A 6,478-nucleotide genomic window follows, 5' to 3' on the forward strand; every position below is an offset into this window, starting at 1 on the left:
TTCTAAATCAAAATATGGTGAAAAAGATGAATGTACAGAGTGTCGAGCTTATTTTCTGCGTTTTCTTTGTTTTCAACTCAAATTGCAGTTTGTAACTTATATAGAGTGATTAGGTACATGATTTAACAGTTAAATTGATTTCCAATTAATTTGTGAAGTAGACTTGTAACAAACTGGAGACATGAAGTACGTAAATTATTTTCATGTGAAGAAAAAGAAAAAAAATTGATAGTTACTTCTAACAGAATGAGATTCCCTATTTTTATTTTTAATAAATATTAATAGTAAATACCCTAATAATATTAATAATAATTCTAATAAAATAACTAAATAATATCATAAAAATGATAATAAATAAAAATAAGAATTCGTTTAAATCATAAATAAATTTTAATCTTAATTATCTTGTACATTATTTTACATTTTCAATTCAAATGATTATTTTGTATTTTATTAATACAACTTAATATGCACTCTTATATTTATATATGTATATATATTTACATATTTATTTACACACAATTGTTCGTGAATTGTCGAAAATAGTCACAGGTTAAATGAATCTATATAAATAGTTCAAACATTTCGAGACTCAACATTACAGGCTTTGCTTATTGTGTTGGAACATATAAAGATTAAGTTTTAATTTGGTCAGAAATTTCCGGGTCGTCACAGTACCTACCCGTTAAAGAAATTTCATCCCGAAATTTGAGTGGAATGGTCATGGCTGACTATAAGTATGTTTTCATGACGTATCCGAGCTAGAAATTTGAGTTTTATCATCAGTGAGTAATATAGGTAAAAAAAAATTTGATTACGCGAAGAGTATAATCGAAGCTATCGCAAGAGAGGGAACTGATGACGTAGTTATGATTGTTTTCCGGAATTCATAGGATTTAAAGAAAATCTTCGTAATAAGATTTGGTTCTTCGGCGATATAGGAAATCAGATCTTCTTTGATTAAATGCAATAATCTATTTCGATTGCTCTGTCGGATATTTTACTATAAATCCACTCCCTTCGTTTCCTTATTTTCACAGCTCACACCTTCCATTCTTTCTCCCCTGATTCATATTTTTAAAGCATTCATTAATATGCTCCATCCAGTTCTGATCCTTGATATACTCTTAACTTTCATATCTGTCATTCTTCTCTTTCATCTACCACCGGAGGATTATATTTACTTCTACTATTATCTTGGGGTTATAGTGTTTTTAATTTTCCCGTACCTTTATGTGGCAATACGTATTGATATGCACGGTTTGTAATTTATGTGTTGTTGTCGAGCTTTATATTTTCTTTATATTCAAGAGTTCCATACTTTCGTCTCCTCTTCCCGACTTCAAGTCAAGCGAATAATGGTCCAGAATTCGTAGATATGGATTTTGAAATGAACATAGTTAATGTTCTAGAAGGAAATCGTAATGGCACGATCTTGATTTTTCAAATTACTAGAATATCTGAAAAGATAGAACTATTAAGAATATATGTTCTTGATATACTTGGAGATTGGGTAGAATGTAAGAGTCGTGTAACATGGCACATGATGACGTTATGATCTGTGAATCATCACATTCCATTAGAAACTCAGCATGACTTACTGTAATATAATCACGTTGATCAAGTGTCATTATATTATACTAACTCATGCATCAGTTCCCAACATTACTTCAATAACATTCATATTTCAAGCTCGAAAGTTTACAGAATATATAAACTAACAGTTTCTATATGATGTAACAATGATAGCACGAAGAGATTAATGATTTCAGATAAGAATTGTTATGAAAATATTCTCGGAAATATCAAAGATATTTATGATGATATTTTCAGAATTTCTGAGATCGAATGTTGATGAAGAAAATCCTTTCGCAAGGATTTAGAATAAATAAGGAGCAAGATATTCACTAAAGACTTCATCAGAAACAGAATCATCATGGTTCTTTATGTACAAGTTTAGTCCTTGTGATTTGCTCAGAGTCTCCTTCATTATTTGCTCAATTCGTTTTTCAGTACCAAACTTCCTTTTGAGCTTTTCCAACGTATCTTTTTTTTATATCAAACTTTTTGACTGTTAAAATCATCCATAGTATTTGTTGCTTCATTCAACTTTTCAAAATTTAGAGCATTAATTCACAGACTGGGTGCTTTTCTGAATTTCAGAATGGAAGATCATAGTTCTAAGAGATAAATGTTATATGGATACATATAACTGTTGATGTGGAAACGTTGCGAGACTCAAAATACAAATTTGCTGATTCCCGGTAATTGGTATGGCAGTTCTCATTACAAGATGCGGATGAGTATATGATAGGGTTTCAATGAATAAATATAATGATTTGTCAGAGAGATTTAAGCCAAAACAAACAACGAGGCTGCTGGTACGTCTTCTGGTAATATGGTGGAATATAAAAGAATTATCTTTTATAAAAAGGGTAATTGTATATATCAGGATTATAGTAAGGCTACTTCGAATGAAAAGTCGAAGTTGACTTGCTGGAGCTGTGACAAAATTGGCTACTTTGAAAAGGGATCGCAAAGTTATTTTTGCTAATAAATGCCAAAGGATCTGATGCGGCTACGTGTTAAACTTTTACTCAGTTGCCGAGAGTTTCTCAGGTGCATAACTATATGCATAAACCTTTCCTTCCGTAGATGAAGTGTGGTTGATTCATCCTATCGATTGAGGTGTTTTCAAGAATCATGAAAGGTTTGAACGCAGATTGTAATCGTCAAGATACAGATGAGGTTTAAGATGAGATCAAGTGGCAAACTTGAAGATATGTTTAGTTTCATATGTTATAATCAATATTTTAATTCATTTTAATTATCCAATGTCGACAGTCCATATTTGATAGTCCACAATTAACAGTCCGATAATACATATATAGCTTAATATATAATATCCGAATTAATTAATACGTATCGGGACCCGTGTACATGTCTCAGACTCGATCACAACTCAAAGTATATATATTATTATAGAATCAACCTCAACCCTGTATAGAGAACTCGATCATTACTGCATATAGAGTGTCTATGTTGATTCCAAATAATATATATAGATGCATCGATATGATATGTCAAAACCTTGTATACGTGTCCCGATATTTAAAGTGCGTATAATAAATAACAGGAATTAAATAACGATAACTAAAGTGCGTAAAGTAAATAACAGAAATTAGATGACAATAAATAAAATTGCGGGAATGTAAATTGCGATAATTAAATTGCAATAAATAAAATGCGATAAATAGAATGTAATCAGTTAGCTAGGAACAGTTAGCTGGAACAGTTAGCATGGTTTCTTAACAAAATTCCATATTGTTAATTAGTCTGTTTCTAATCAATTTTTATTGTGTCCATTATTTCTTCATTATGCCACTTGTTGGATTCTGGTAAGTAAAAATCCAAATATGAAATTGAATTTGAATGAAAATGGTTATTCTGTGGTGAACGGATTCGTATATCGATAGATGTAGGTAGGATGGTAAAAGACCGTTGAATCAGATTCGAAGACTGTACAATGTAACTTATTAATGTGAAATCTTAAATATTTCACGGGTATTACCTACTCGTTAAAATATTTTTACCATTAACAGTTTGTACGAAATAATTTTTAATCACAATCTTTATGAAAATATATTTACATATATATTTTCTTCAGATGTAATTATGGATTTAATGAGTCAATGTGATATTAAACTCATCAGATTTACGATTAGAACTATGATGCATAATCTCTAAACCATTAGAGTATACATAATCGTCATGTCGAACGAAGATAAATGATGTAGAATGATTTGTGGAATGATAATTATACTCGAGGTACAGAATGAGATGTTGAGGCATGGATTGTTGAAACTTGGGGTGTTGGTGGTACTGGTGCCATTGGTGCTAAGGCTGGTGATGTTACTGGTGTTGGTGATACTGTTGATGATTGCAAATTGTATACCGTGCTCTCTAAAGTTAATACTCGAGCTCGGAGTTCTCTAACTTCTTCTACTAACCCGAGTTGTTTATCAATGTGAGGTAGAGGTCGGATATCTTCTCTAGTTCCATTAATGGTAGTTTCAAGACGAAAAATTCTTGCAAATAGGGTATAAACGGTATTGCAAACGGGTTCGCCGGTGATCGGGTCAAGTACTCCAAGGTTAGGTGGTAGATTTGATTCATGATATGGAGTACCTTCTTCCTTTCTCCATAGGGTGAGTATGTGGCGAACCCATCCCCATTTTCTCCAGTAATCACGGTAGTTAATTGGTTGGTGTGCTCCTGTCACGCTGTCTTCGGAGTCAGAGGAACTTGGTCGATTCGTAGAGGCCATCTTAAACGATCTCAGGAAAATTTTTGGTATGAAGAGTTTAGTGGCATTAATTGATAGTTAGATGGTATTCTCAATGTATAATTTGCATAGATATATAGTACTAGGATCCCTTAAATTAAGGAGAAATTTACGAGAGATATTGAAATGTCCCGTTCTTATTGATTAAAAACGTTCCATATTAATTGATTTCGTTGCGAGGTTTTGACCTCTATATGAGACGTTTTTCAAAGACTGCATTCATTTTAAAACAAACCATAACCTTTATTTCATCAATAAAGGTTTAAAAAGCTTTACGTAGATTATCAAATAATGATAATCTAAATTATCCTGTTTACACACGACCATTACATAATGGTTTACAATACAAATATGTTACAACAAAATAAGTTTCTTGAATGCAGTTTTTACACAATATCATACAAGCATGGACTCCAAATCTCGTCCTTAATTAAGTATGCGACAGCGGAAGCTCTTAATAATCACCTGAGAATAAACATGCTTAAAACGTCAACAAAAATGTTGGTGAGTTATAGGTTTAACCTATATATATCAAATCATAATAATAGACCACAAGATTTCATATTTCAATACACATCCCATACATAGAGATAAAAATCATTCATATGGTGAACACCTGGTAACCGACATTAACAAGATGCATATATAAGAATATCCCCATCATTCCGGGACACCCTTCGGATATGATATAAATTTCGAAGTACTAAAGAATCCGGTACTTTGGATGGGGTTTGTTAGGCCCAATAGATCTATCTTTAGGATTCGCGTCAATTAGGGTGTCTGTTCCCTAATTCTTAGATTACCAGACTTAATAAAAAGGGGCATATTCGATTTCGATAATTCAACCATAGAATGTAGTTTCACGTACTTGTGTCTATTTTGTAAATCATTTATAAAACCTGCATGTATTCTCATCCCAAAAATATTAGATTTTAAAAGTGGGACTATAACTCACTTTCACAGATTTTTACTTCGTCGGGAAGTAAGACTTGGCCACTGGTTGATTCACGAACCTTAAGTTCCTTGGATGAACCTACTGGAAAAGAGAAAAATGGATCTAGCTTCAATGGATCCTTGGATGGCTCAAAGTTCTTGTATTAGAATGATAACCTACTGTAAGAAACAAAGATTTCTTGAGGTTGGATGATCACCTTACAAGATTGGAAGTGAGCTAGCAATCTTGAAAGTATTCTTGATTTTATGAAACTAGAACTTTTGGAATTTATGAAGAACACTTAGAACTTGAAGATAGAACTTGAGAGAGATCAATTAGATGAAGAAAATTGAAGAATGAAAGTGTTTGTAGGTGTTTTTGGTCGTTGGTGTATGGATTAGATATAAAGGATATGTAATTTTGTTTTCATGTAAATAAGTCATGAATGATTACTCATATTTTTGTAATTTTATGAGATATTTCATGCTAGTTTCCAAATGATGGTTCCCACATGTGTTAGGTGACTCACATGGGCTGCTAAGAGCTGATCATTGGAGTGTATATACCAATAGTACATACATCTAAAAGCTGTGTATTGTACGAGTACGAATACGGGTGCATACGAGTAGAATTGTTGATGAAACTGAACGAGGATGTAATTGTAAGCATTTTTGTTAAGTAGAAGTATTTTGATATGTGTATTGAAGTCTTTCAAAAGTGTATAAATACATATTAAAACACTACATGTATATACATTTTAACTGAGTCGTTAAGTCATCGTTAGTCGTTACATGTAAGTGTTGTTTTGAAACCTTTAGGTTAACGATCTTGTTAAATGTTGTTAACCCAATGTTTATAATATCAAATGAGATTTTAAATTATTATATTATCATGATATTATGATATATAATATATCTTAGTATGATGTATATACAGTTAAATGTCGTTACAACGATAATCGTTACATATATGTCTCGTTTCGAAATCATTAAGTTAGTAGTCTTATTTTTACATATGTATTTCATTGTTAATACACTTAATAATATATTTACTTATCATTTAACATAATTAACCAAGTGTATCAATATCTTAATATGATTCATATGTACCTAGTAAGACGTTGTTATAACGATAATCGTTATATATATCGTTTTCGAGTTTCTTAAATTAATAGTCTCATTTTTATGTATATAATTCAT

This window comes from Rutidosis leptorrhynchoides, chromosome 2, assembly GCF_046630445.1.
Source record: "Rutidosis leptorrhynchoides isolate AG116_Rl617_1_P2 chromosome 2, CSIRO_AGI_Rlap_v1, whole genome shotgun sequence".
NCBI classification, from domain to species: Eukaryota; Viridiplantae; Streptophyta; class Magnoliopsida; order Asterales; family Asteraceae; genus Rutidosis; species Rutidosis leptorrhynchoides.